At 33.4% G+C, this 13,453-nt stretch overlaps 1 long non-coding RNA gene across 1 annotated transcript in view; it reads left to right on the top strand.

The window, feature by feature from the left end:
* The window catches only part of LOC127736451 (uncharacterized), a 39,911-nt gene extending 29,546 nt beyond the window's left edge, over positions 1 to 10,365 (top strand). Inside the window, exons 2-3 of the long non-coding RNA XR_007998969.1 lie at positions 6,155 to 6,346; positions 9,800 to 10,365. This is a non-coding gene — a long non-coding RNA (uncharacterized LOC127736451). The remainder of the gene's footprint in view (positions 1 to 6,154; positions 6,347 to 9,799) is intronic.
* The last annotated feature ends 3,088 nt before the right edge of the window (positions 10,366 to 13,453 follow it).

The following is a 13,453-nucleotide window of genomic DNA, read 5'->3' as shown; positions in this document are numbered from 1 at the left end:
CAACACCCCAATCCGGACCCTCATGGTATACACGAGAATCTGGATGGAGACGCAGAATATAGAATAATAGATAAGGACAGTAGAGAGTGATGCATTGCTAAAAAAGAGAGAAAAATAGGAATTGTTTAAGAATACAGACATGAAACACCCCTTTTTACTATTTAGACCCTCCAAGATGATTGTTAAAACAATTTTGGCATTTATTCCACATCTCCTTATTTTTAAATTAATAGTATAGACAACGATATCTATATAGATGCTTTGCAATTTTTTTACTGTATATCACTTTATGTTATTTGAGACTGGAGTCCGATAAACATTGGCCTCCTGTCAACCGCTGAATCTGATAGCTCAGTAAATATTGTAAAGTGCAAACAAAACAAAATTTCAGGGGGAGGGGGTGGTTGAAACAGTAACGGATTGCGATGTACTCAAATTGGTGACAAATGCTAGAATTTTACAAGCGCACAACTACAGTTCTCCTCTGCACTTATGTAGAAAGGATCTAAACGGAATAAAATGAATTAAAACTTTAGATAATCAATTGTAGCTGCATTCGCTTCTTTCCATTTACTTCTTTAGAATGTTTTGTAAACAACATATGATTAAGTAATAGAACAAAAGAACCAAATGGATGATGCTGACGAATTAGGGTTTAACGTCCAGTGGCAAATATCATGTCCATATGATATGAGAACGACAACACGTTATATGTACCCGGTGTTGTATAAGACAGACACTTTCAGTCGGATTTTTGAACGTGCTTCTTTGAACAGACACAAAAATCAAGGCTGATTGAAAACGTTAAAAATAAATTCATGCATATTCCAGCGGCCAATCCATATCACGCTATATTGCAGTGACACACCTTTCAATAAAATGCAAAGAAAGTCAAAATAAAAATGCTCTTACTACAAGGATGCTGTTGCACCGTATTGTCATTTTTTTTTACTCAAGTACTTCTCATTCTTAACTTTTTTAATGGGAAATTATAAAGGTAGCAAAACTATTGTCGTGGCTAAAAAGCTCTTAACTGACACAATTTTAATTGTTCAACCCATTAACAGACTTTATTCCCCTAATAGTCACTAAAACTTGGTATTACTCACGTTATATTACAATTATGAAATATTTACTAATGTCAATTTATTTTTTAGAACCAAAGTACTATTTTGTGTCCTTTAAATGATATCTAAAATTGTTTGTTTCGCCTTTTATTAAAACAATTGCTATGCGTATAAGCATAAATACCACATACTTGCGCGACACCTTTTAGTTTTACTGAAGTTTGCGCAGACTATGAAATGTTTTTACAGGTGGAAAATGTTCTATGATAGATATCATTTTGTCAGACACTTTTCTTTTTTTATTTGGTTCTTATAATATGCCAAAAATCTGTATATTTAACCGAGTTGAACATTTAAATAGTGCGTTTTACTCTTAACAGACGTATAACCGACCCGATTAACAGACCAACCGCCCATATAGCCGCATACTCAATATAGATTAACCGACCAATCTCTCGGTTAGCCGAGTGTCGGCCGTGTATGTGTCAGATTAAATTTTTCATTCCAAGCATTGTTTCGGTAGGCGAGGATTAAGAATTTTTAAACGTTATCATCCATATTCCTTTTGTTTATTTCGTAATCATGTTTATTATTATTTTATTGCCCAAAATTTTAGGGAAATGTTTGAAATAAAAATTTGAAAAACAGCAAAACGAGGGAAGAAATTCTAAAATGAATTTCTGTTGTCTACATGTGAGGTGAATCAATTATAATCAATGACTTAAAATTGAAAATATTATAATTTTATTTTCATTTTCTATGATGAAATACACATTGTATTTGGCATACATGATGATGAAATATCTTTCAAAATTCGTTGATTGATAGATTGTTGTTTGCTCAACTTCAGCGGCAGGTGTTTTGTGCAATATTAAGGACAACTGAGATCTAATGAACATTAAATATGTTGATCAGTAACTCCTACAAAGTAAAAGATCTGAGATGAATAGCTGAAAATTGAGATTGCCACTGGGAAAGGATGATATGTTGGATAGGAAGAGAAATCATTGGGTCACCTTCTTATTTAGCATCCCAATTTCGAATAAAAAATATATTTTTAGATTATTGCTTCCATGATGAAACAGGTATAAAATGTATTCAAATATCAAATCGTAATTCAAGTATATCGTGTTACAATTTTGTGTACCGTCTTTACAACAAAAAAAAACAAAAAAAACAAAAAAAACTTAAAGAAATCAATCGCGGCTTTTGAGCCCAACAAATATTTTCCAGTTCTCTTAAATAAAGCGTGTATTGTGAATATTAATATTTCGCATAATAAAAAATAACTGTTTCCTTTTCTGTGATTATTGATAAGGAATGCGATTATTCTTTAAGATATTATGATTAAAAGAAAAATGAAAAAAGTTTTTATAAGTGTCTTCTTCAGTCGATTCAATCAGTTTATGTAAAAGATTTGAACTGATTTTGTCATTAAAGACGCCTTAATTCAAGCTTAAATATGAAAAATCTATCAAATATGCCACAAAACGGCACTTTTCAGATGGTTTTTGTCTAAAATGGAAGTGGCCGCATTCGTGTTCAGTCTCAACCTTTATATATGTTATGTATCATCATCAAATACAACACATATTTAAATATTAAGACTGAACACAAGTGCGGACACTTCCATTTTAGACAAAAACCGCCTAAAAATAAGCACAAATGCTGAAATTGTGACGATTTCAGTAATTTTGCATGAATTAATGATGCTAGTACCTGATGCATGTGCATTGTATTGTCAAAAACAGCCCATATTTATGTAACATAAGTATTCTTCTTTCCAATAAATAGCTTACAGTTTACATCTTTAACAATTTTTTGAAATGCTATATTTTGGGGCCAAAAAGGGGTCTTACCGGGCCTACTCCTCTAACAAAGACTAATAGGGGAAAATCAATGGTGATATTACACCTAAAGGAAAATTTTCGAGCAGTAGATTTGTAATTTTTCCTTAGCGTATTTTCATGCTTGAAACTCATTATTTACAATGTTCATTTCAAATTGACTAAAGAGTTGACCGGGTAAACTTTTTTTTTATAATTTTTCGTTCATTTTTAAAGACCATTTTACTTCCCGTTTGTCCGTGCACAAGGTCCCATCCCCATTTCGATTCGCATTCAATTTTCTTTTCCTTTTCTCTTGCTAACCCTTCTGATGTAATTCCGCAAATTTCATGTCACGCAGCAATTTAAAACTCTTGTTTAATATTTTTATTAAAAATTATTTTCTTTAATCCCCTTTATTTTTCACACTCGGTACTAGCACATTCCACTTCTATTTATAGACCATATTGCGGACGTGAATAAAATCAGTATTTTAGAGTACTTTGTTAACATCTACAATGTAAAGAAGCCGAACCTTCACTGTTTTAAAGTAGAAGCGAGGCCAAAAAAAACTACAAAATGACATGCCTGGTGGTCACTGAAATCATTGTATAAGAGTAAAAAAATGGCTTCATAATTATGTAGAATAGGTTACCCGGTTTTCCGTCTTTGGATACGTATTGGTAAACGTCAAGTTATTCAAATTCGAGTTTTTTGGCGAACAAAAAAGATGGCTGCTTATTTTAAGAACGGACAGGATGAAGTTATAGCAAATAAAAGTCATTTTCGACAATGTTTCTATGTCGTATTCACAAAACCTACAAACTTTAAAAATCAATTATAATAAAAGCATGACAAGTTAAAAAAAATAGATTTCTTAGCCGGTTGATTACGCGGACATTTAGTCGTCGCCGACGTTTGTAGCGCCACCTAATTAAGTCCCCTGTTATTGTTGCTGATAGAGCTTGACGAAAACGGACGTCTCCTAGGACTTGCTCTCCAAGTTTTTTTTAAGGAGTTAATCACGAAACAACGTTGATGACGTCACGGTCACGTGACAAAATTATGTCTATGAACTGATAGACAAAAAACTTTCAGCCAATCAAAAGACGTGTTTACTGTTACATCCAAAATTAAATTATTCTCTAAAATTGACAATATTTTTTTCCCCTTTACCTATTGTAATGCTTCAAGTCGTTTTTCTAGTTGCTTAATGTGATTTTTATCAAATTAGCAATTTAGTGTTTTACTTACATCAATTGTCAGAAATTTCATTTTAAATCCCATCATTCTTGTAATTCATTAAATTTGTCGTTACTTTTTTCCCACCCTTCCTAAAAGATTGTAAAAGCATTTGAAAACTGTTCAGATTTAATTGTGTTTAAATTCACAATCCACATACCCGGTCCTCTTTCGATATCATCTGGCTTAATATTTGATGTAACGATTTCGTGATTACTAAACGGGAAATGGTATATACGAGTGTTAAATATTTTACTATTCAAAGTTTTGTTGCAGAAAATAAAATCAATACGTGACTTCAAAGTTTGGTATCTGGAAAGTGAGATCTGCATACATTATCCAATTCATATCTCAATAAAAGATATTTTAATTCTGTTGTGCCGACTTCATTATTTTGATGTGATGGTTACATATCTATTTTTTTTTTCTTTTATCTAAAGTACAATTGAAGTCTCCTAATAAGACAGTGTAGTATTCAACACTGCATAATCATCGTCATACATCTTACTTGAATTATGCATATTTTCGTAAAAAGTCTTTCTATCGGAACCGTTATTTGGTATATATACATTATGGCGCGGGACGTTTGCGCTTTTTCATAGGACATTTGCGCTTTTTTTAATGGACATTTGCGCTTCAATTCATAGGACATTTGCGCTTTTTAAATATGGACAGTTGCGCTTTTTGTATAGGACATTTGCACTTTTACAATATTTTCTTTATGGTTAAAAGTTTAATAGTCATTTCATAGCACATTCGTGTTTAAAAGTAATTTCATTGCACATTGATATACTAGTAGTTATATATAGGCTAAAAGTAAACATTATAAAGACATCAAAGACACGCATTATAAGTTATCGCAGTACCCTCAGTTTTCGCTTGATATCTGAAACCCAAAGGAATGAACAATTTTGCTCTTGTAATCTGTCCTGTCTGGTAGACACGCCCGGATGTACTGGCAAGGACAGTCATGCTTTTTTTTGCTTCTGCAAAAACTCCAATTTTTAAGATTTAGGCCAGCATATAAACTTATCAAATGGACTGGAGTCACAGATTTTAACTGACACTAGATGCAAATGATAGTTAAGATCAGTTAAAGGTCTATAGTTTAATGGGCCAAAAGGCCCAGGTGGGACAACTCATGGTTTGTCTTCACCATAGGTCCAAAGTTAATAGGTTTAAAGAGTCTTAAATGCCTACCCCTCACTCCACCCCCATCTTTCAAAGTCTGTCAAAAATTCCCAACGTCAATAATGAGACGTTCTATTTATAACCCGTACAATGAGCAACACAATTGGACAATTCGGTTATCCCGTAGTTATCATTATACCTCGATGAGGCATGCACATGTATACCTTTGTTTTCACTTTTGAAAAGGCAATTAAAATATATAATTCCTCATTTAACATACATGTAGATCTTCTTCTTAATTTAACAATTGCATAGTTTGATATATTTTAAAAACAATTCTGTTGAGTTTGAACCTTATGCATCTTTTGTTTTTTTAGATTTATCTTTAAAGTGGCTGCTAGCTTGAGCCTGGTCACACACTATAGAAGGTGTGTCGCGTAAAAGAAAAGCATATGTTCAAAAATCGTGTCCGCTCTTTAACTTTTTAAACCCGCCTTGAAGTTGGTAAATGAATTTTTACATGCTAATTAATTTACCACTACTGACAGTCTGCTCCAAGAAAGAAAACTGTATACAGCGAAAATCTTGGTTTTAAACTTAGTTCAGCTTAGTCTCCCCTGTGCCTAAATTGTACAAAAACCATCGTTTCCGCTCTTTTCCTTTGATACCCCTTGGGGTTTGGTAAAGTAAACTTTGCATGGTTATTCGCCTCTACTAAAATGTGTGTCGAATACAAGAAAAAAAAAACTGTACAATGAAAGTCCAGGTCATAAACTTGAATAACCTTGGATTAATTTTGATAAAAATTATATCACAATTTACTTAATTATCATACCTCTCTGTGATGACTCCCATTCTATTCATCTAGTTTGTTGGTTTTTTTTTCAGATTTCCTACACTGAAAGAAGATCGTCCTTACATTGCTAGTCAGAATGAATACTCTTCCGATGATCTTTGTTTTAATGGTCACGTATCTACCCTTAATAGCATGCCTCAAGGATAAAACCAAGACAGAGTTATGTGTTCTGGACATTTTAGATGATTTTAACAAAATGAAAAAGAGCATAGCAAAACCTAAAGGTTTGTTGAATATATTGTTTGTAAATTAATCTTTATAAGTGCTATTGATTTTTTTGTGTGTTGGTACATACTATGAATGGCATTAAACAACGTGTTAATGATGGTCTGTAATTTGTCCGGCGGACTGGACAATGTAGCGCATTGATAGGACATTTAAGCGGAAAAACGGCATTTTTCGCGCCAAAGTATATAACTCATTTTAGCGAAAAGAGTAATTATTAATGTTCATTTCAGCGACAGAAATCAATAAGTAACAGAATAATAAATTTTAATAAAACCAAGACAGCACAATATAAAATATAGCATGTCCATTAAAATACAGCACTTAAACTATAAAGTCTAAAAGGTTATCTCAAAATTCCGTTCTATCCTTGAATTTATATCCTAGAGAATGTAAGTAATTGGACTCATGATATACCTCCTATACAATACTGTTTATGAAATTGCAATAGGAACTGTGTCTTCTCTTTATCTCGTCTAGATTGAGGTGCACATACATCTTTACTTCTTATTTTGATATATGTTGTTTGCAATTTGATGATAGTATCCTGATAAACGTAAATGGCTGGGTGACAGCTAAAATGCTCATTATAATGGTAATGGAACGACTCTGGACCACCATTTGTTCGCTTTGATTTACCTGAAACTTCTGCCCAAAGCTTAATTGTGTGGAAACATACAATCTTCAGTTACATAGCATTTGGTCAGATAATCTGCGAATTCTGGCTCAACGGACACGAACTCTTCTACAAAACAATCAGATACATGTATCTTGATCATCTAGAAATGCTATGCCGAATAAAACAACTTTCACATTAAGCGAGCAATCAGGGGCGTAGCTACCCGGAGGCACGACAGCACGTGCATCCACGTCCCCCCCCCTCCCTTTCCAAAAAGAGAGAGAGAGGGACAAAGTTAACATATAAGAATTGGTCTTTGTATGCATTTTAAAAACTACACAAAGAAGAAAAGCAAGAGGAAAACACATGCAGCCAAATTTTAAATTCTGTAAGACATGTATGTGTACGATAAATACATGTATACAACTGGTGTAAACTTAGCGGAACTTTTTATATTACGGGCATTGTTTCTCGTTTCTCGTTTTTTATATAGATTAGACCGTTGGTTTTCCCGTTTGAATGGTTTTACACTAGTAATTTTGGGGCCCTTTATGGCTTGCCGTTCGGTGTGAGCCAAGGCTCCGGTTTGAAGACCGTACTTGGACCTATAATGGTTTACTTTTATAAATTTTGACTTGGATGGAGAGTTGTCTCATTGGCACTCATACCACATCTTCACTGTTATCATCTAGATATTTCCATACAACTGGTCGAATGCATATTTATTTGTTTATCAGCTGGATAATTAACAAGCGCAGATCATAAAAAAGATCATGAAAAAAAATCAAGATCAAAGTACCATTCACTCTGAAAAAGTTCATTAATTTCAACCTCGAGAATTCCTAACTGCGTAAAATTAGAAATTCCTATCTCTCTCTAGCTTGTAGAGTTTACCCACAAATTTGTTCAACATCTAAATGCATATGTTAAGCAAAATATTAATGAATGTATCCACCAAGTATTTGGTATCCAATGATGTTTATGCTAACAGAAACTCCACATATAGTATTGTGTTTATGTTTATTATTTGTTTTTTATATATCTACTTTGCTCAATACAAATACTAGCATATAGAACAAATCTCCGTGATTTGAAAAGCTCTAACGGCCTACAAAAATACGCAAACGACAATGTTTATTCTTCATTCGACTCGAAGTTAAACAAATAGTTGACCAAAAAACCACAACAAAAATGTACAAGTTTAATTACGGTTATGATTGTTTTGAAACGCTATATATGCGGAGCTTCCGGGAGCTTCGCCCCCTGGCCCCCAACCTTTGGCGGCTCCCAGACCCCTCGCCCTTTAGTTTGTGATTCCGCTTTACTAAGAAGGTAGCTACGCCCCTACCATGGTTTTAGTATGGTGAGTATTATTCAACTAGGTAAGTTTTTGCTAAAAATTGGCTATCAATAATACAGGTAAACGGATTAATTCTGCATGCGCAAAATTGGCTATAATGTCTGCAAAAATGTTCCCTAGTAGTTCAAAAGTTTTTCGCTAAAATGTCCTGCGCTCAATTTGTCTACCTTTTAAGTTTTGTATTGTGTAATCAAAACTGATACCTGGCCTTCCGGTCATAAAACTTTACTCAGTTCTCGGAGTGCACAATTCGGTCATAAAACTTTACTCAGTACTTGGAGTGCACAATTAGTGCTAGAAACAACAAATCAACTAATTTGATTGGTTGATTTTTTTTACTCCAATTACGATAATCATACTCAAATTTTTTTACTGTATGTCTGAATGTCACGCATTTTGATATTTGAAGACCCAGAGTCTTCAGATGGGTTTTGTAGAGGATTTTGATATTAAAATGATTCTAAAATCAATTTCTGATTCGGTATGTCGTCAAATGGTCTTCAACATTTTCAACCGTTTGTCTTTGTACATCGATATTATATTTGATATATCATTAGTTTGAAATGTTCTCATAAAATTGAGAATGGAAATGGGGAATGTGTCAAAGAGACAACAACCCGACCAAAGAGCAGAAAACAACCGAAGGCCACCAATGGGTCTTCAACACAGCGAGATAATCCCGCACCTGGAGACGGGCTTCAGCTGGCCCCTAAACAAAAATGTGTACTAGTTCAGTGAAAATGGACGTCATACAAAACTCTAAAACATATAAATGAACTAAAATTAAAAGTCATACAAGACTAACAAAGGCCCGAGGCTCCTGACTTGGGACAGGCGCAAAAATGCTTTACCATCGATTTTGTATAAAATAATTGCCACTAGGCGTTCAGCATCCAACAGTCAACCCATCAGTTTCATTATAGCACAATTTAATATAAATAGATAAATAATGCACATTTTTTGAGATGTTTATACTTATTTTTGGAATTTTAAATCAATGGTTCTATACTCAAAATTTTAACAAGGAACAAAAAATAAAAAAGTACAATATTTTGCTTTCAGAAACTGAAATCTATTTAAAAAAAACCCTGGCAAGTCAATTTCAAATTCTCAGTTCCGTGTTAAGTAGGTTTCGTGGGACCTTCCGCCAAGTTAAATATCTATATCATTGATTTGTGTCAAATAAGCTTACTCAGAAGTTAATCAGAACAAGGTTAATATACATCATAATAATTTATTTATTTATTTTCGTTGATTTTGAATGAGTATGATTTCGTCAAAAAACCATTCATATAATCCTTGAGATTTGGTCGTACTTGAATAACAAGATTCACTGATTTGACATAGAATAATATTTTTTTTAAATATTTTCTGTTTGTTTGTATGCGAATGAAATTCACCAACTGTACTTTCTGTGAAAGTCATTTAATTGTAATCTTTTATTAATAATTATATAATTGTTCAATTATACAGCTAAGACGAAGAAGACCCCAGCGTTTTTTGCAGTGTCTCGAAAGGTGAATGCAGCTAAAGGAGGACAAACCGTCAGATTTGATCAAGTCAAACTGAATACAGGAGGAAAAGCTATCCCATTTAATCCTAAAACAGGCATTTTTACAGCGACGAGAAAAGGTCTTTACTATTTTTCCGCCATGATATTGGGGAATAGGAGAAATGCAGTACATTATCAACTGAACAAGAATAAGGAAATATATCTTCTAGGTTACTCACACAGAGGAAGAGGTGCAGACTCCAGCACAATTTCTGCCATCATGGAGTTAAAAGTCGGAGATAAAGTATACGTCAGGCATAGAGGTACCAGGAGGGAATATTTTCATGCGAATGGCCACTCGACCTTTACTGGACATTTGATAGGAGATTAAACCAATAAAAACATGGTTTTATAAATAAATAAGCCAATAGAAACATGGTTTTATAGATGAATAAGTCACTAGAAACATGGTTTTATACACGAATAAACAAAATCAAAACATGATTTGATACATGAATTAACCAATAAAAACATCTGGATTTTTTGTTCGCTGCTATTAAACTGAGTTATGATTTATAGGTTTTCTAACGAGTGAGTAATGTATCTTGCTTGATAAAAAATCCAATTATTTGATCTCAGTGTTAAATTAAACGAGCCTTGGCGAGTTTATTATGATAGAAATTAAATATCGAGAGATGATATCAACCAATATCAAAATCTCACTCTGTTGTGGTATCCATATTTACATCACACACTGTTCAGCGTAGTACACAAAAATGTAGATAGCATGCAGGTGACAATTATTATGGGAAATATATTCTGCTTACTATCATTTGAAGTTTGTACATCTGAAGCCTAACAATACTTTTATTGGCTTCTTGTTGCACCCAAAACTTTCACAAAGACATGTATTGCATGTAATAAGTGATAACATAATAAAGCACTAACTGACCCCCAGGGAAACAAAAGGAGCGAAAACATTTACTCTGGAACTCAGAGCTCCAAAGATAATCATATTGCTTGATATAAAAATAAGGAGATGTGGTAAGAAAACTATCCACAAGTGTTCAAATGACGTCGAACTAACTAAGTAATTATAGGTCACCGTACGGCCTTCAACAATGAGAAACACCCATTCTGTATAGTCAACTACATAAGCCCCGACTTTAAAAATGTGAAACCATTCAAACGAGAAAACCAACGGCCTAATTCAGAACAATTCAATTTACGAAAAAAAGAAATATGAGAGACACGAACCAACAACAGCCACTTATTTACAGGTTCCTGACATAGGACAGGCACATACAGATATCGATATAATGAATTTCTTAGAAGGTAAATTATTAGTGGTAATTCAGAATTGCACTTTAGGAAAAACATTCCCCCCCCCCCCCCCCAAAAAAAAAAAAAAAAAACATATAACAATAATTATAGTTTATTTATTTTTTGCGTTGTATGTTCTGAAAAGACAAATTACAGAACATTCATACCAGGAGTTAACATCTCGATATTATGCTGCTTTAATGGCGATCATTTGGGAGGTTTGAGAGAAAGTAAATAGACAAAATTTAAAATTGAAAATGGAAACGGGGAATGTGTCAAAGAGACAACCTGCCATTAGTTGGTTAGTTATATGAAATTTTGACTGTAACCCAGCCTGATATGTGGTATTATCGCCAATTAGACAACTGTTCATTAAAGACCATATGACAGATGTGATTAATTACTGGTCACTATTCGGCCTTCAATAATAAGAATTCTATCATAACGTATAGTATCTTATAAAAGACCTTTACATAAGGTTTAAAAATACCGTTGAGAGTACATAATTATAGGATTAGGATCAACTTATGTTGATCCTGTTCACTCGATGGGGATTCTGATTGAATCAGGATCCAATGCTTACTCGGTCCCAATGACTAAACAAATTGTTAATGTCCATAAATATTGACGTGTGATCTATCGTGGCTAAAAAACAAATCTGTCAAATTCAAAATGGTTTTGAGTTCAATGTAAATATGATAATCTCTCATCAATGATTTTTTTCAGCAGTTTCTTTTGTCTTACTCCTTATGAATTTTTCTTTTGTCTTTCTCCTTATAAATTTCCTTATTTCTTTTGTCTTTCTCCTTATGAATTTCCATACTTTCTCTAATTTTTGTGCTTTTTTGTGAGAAAAATATTTCTCCTCACTAGTGAAATATCTGTTCTCGGCAAATGATTGGTCGAAATTTAATTATGACGTCAAAGTTTCTTGGTTTCTTCTGAATATCCTATTGTGACGTCATGAAAAAAGGCGACCATGCCTGATGACGTCACATATAAAGAACACAACTTTCTGCAAATCTTTGAAAAGGAAGGATAAAAATCATTAGAGAAACATTTTCCACCACTATAACTCGTGTATTACGATATTTCAATCCACCATTTTCTACATAAGAAAATGTCTGTACCAAGTCAGGAATATGACAGTTGTTATCCATTCGTTTGATGTGTTTGAGCTTTTGATTTTGCCATTTGATTAGGGAATTCCTTTTTGAATTTTCCTCGGAGTTCAGTATTTTTGTGATTTTACTTTTTTCTCCACTCTCAACAGTTAAATTTTAATTATTTAAAAAGCTCGACAAGCCTCGCGCTTTAAATATTAAAATTTAAATGTCTCGAGTGGAGAAATATCGTAATACACTTGTTGCAGTGGTGGAATCTATATTTTTTTGTCTTTCTCCTTATGCATTTCCATACTTTCTTTTGTCTTGCTCCTTATGAATTTCCTTATTTCTTTTGTCTTGCTCCTTATGAATTTCTTTATTTCGTTTGTCTTGCTACTTATGAAATTCCTTATAAGTATTCTAAATAATCAATAATCATGATGATGTTTATGCGAAAGCGATGAACAAAAAAACAAAGTAAATTGCCTCCTCAAACGTATGAATTTAATGTTTGTCATTTTTCTGTACTCTCATTGTCCTTCCTCCGTATGTCACTATAAGTTATCTACGTTCATATCCATTTCAACGGATATGAACGTAGATAACGAATTTATCCCCGGTCTTAGTCCAAATCTGGCGATTTTAAGAGAAATTCGACCACAAAAAGTAACGTGAAAGCAACGTTTTTTTAATTATTTAAAAAAGTTTTATTGAAATTGGGGAATTTGGCATATTTGTAACGGGGTGTTTGGTAGAAACCTACAGGTAGTCAAATATAAGACGTTTTTAATCCAGAGACAGAGAAACTGGAATGAGTCAAATTTGGCGCTCAATGTTGTGAGAGTTACGTCATAGACGGTGTGACGTCAACGTGGGTCATTTGCATAGCTAGGTCAGTAGTCTCATTCATTGACAATGTGGCAGACAAGTGATGCATTTACTTAAATGAGTGCAAATGATCGGCATAATAGGATACAATCGTTAGTGGATTAAATATTTAATTACAGACAACATGGATAATCTTCAGAATTCAATATTTCACAAGGAACAACCATGGAACTAAGGAAAATGCGCGTGAAGTTCCCCGGTGTAATGGGTAGCAACGTCCGGGTATATGGGTTAGCAACACCCGGGCTATGGGTTTTGTAACGACGTGCGTTAATCAATCAAAATACTAGAAATATACTAACCCGGGGATAATATTGA

The sequence above is a fragment of the Mytilus californianus genome, unplaced genomic scaffold (genome assembly GCF_021869535.1).
Source record: "Mytilus californianus isolate M0D057914Y unplaced genomic scaffold, xbMytCali1.0.p SCAF_31, whole genome shotgun sequence".
Lineage (NCBI taxonomy): Eukaryota > Metazoa > Mollusca > Bivalvia > Mytilida > Mytilidae > Mytilus > Mytilus californianus.
The sequence above is the reverse complement of the archived record's forward strand: the minus strand, read 5'-3'. Positions and strand labels throughout refer to the sequence as shown.